We start from the raw sequence: 688 nt of genomic DNA on the forward strand, positions 1-688 counted from the left end.
ATTGTAGGTACATTCATACATACATACATACGCTATTGTTCCACTCTGCTGTTGTGCGTCAGCCACCACTAAATTTAATGGAGTGTTAGTAAAATGCTTGTGTATAGTTTTCTCATAGGTTTTGTTGTTGTTTCATTTAAACAGAAAGGACCTTTTTCGTATATCAAAATTTTATATATTTTCTTGCTTTCAGAACACTTGTCTTAGTTCTCAACCACTTTATCACCAGTTCATGTTAAGAATCTGCCGTTTGGTTTGATAAAGTTAAGACTATACTTCACAGGATCATTTCTGTAGTCAGTCTTCATTTACTTTCTTTGCAAATCGAAAGTATTAGCACCCGCGATGAGGAGGTATATCGTTTTATCTGACAGCGTGAGGTTTATGAACTTCATCACTAATTTTGTCATATGACATATTTGAGATGATGTTTCTTCGATGATCGCTCGGTTTTAACGGATAAAACGACTTCTGAGTGGTCTAAACCAATTTTAAACTAATAAATACAAGAGTGTTGGGAAAATGTATGAAGGTATAGATTGTTTTGTTGTGGTATTTAGTGGTAATTTGTTTCCCAGGGAAATGCAAGAATGATAGAATCATTCTTGGGGAAAATGTATGAAAGCGTAGACGGAGATGATGAGATACCCAACTCTCCTTCTGTAATTTAAAATGAGAAAGCAAATTC

At 34.4% G+C, this 688-nt stretch overlaps 1 non-coding gene across 1 annotated transcript; it reads left to right on the forward strand.

Moving 5' to 3' along the window:
* Positions 1–266: 266 nt before the first annotated feature.
* LOC120769825 lies at positions 267–480 on the forward strand. The gene has a single exon (XR_005704890.1). It is a non-coding gene; the product is annotated as a small nucleolar RNA U3 (small nucleolar RNA).
* Positions 481–688: the final 208 nt, after the last annotated feature.

This window comes from Bactrocera tryoni, chromosome 2, assembly GCF_016617805.1.
Source record: "Bactrocera tryoni isolate S06 chromosome 2, CSIRO_BtryS06_freeze2, whole genome shotgun sequence".
In the NCBI taxonomy this organism is placed as follows: Eukaryota; Metazoa; Arthropoda; class Insecta; order Diptera; family Tephritidae; genus Bactrocera; species Bactrocera tryoni.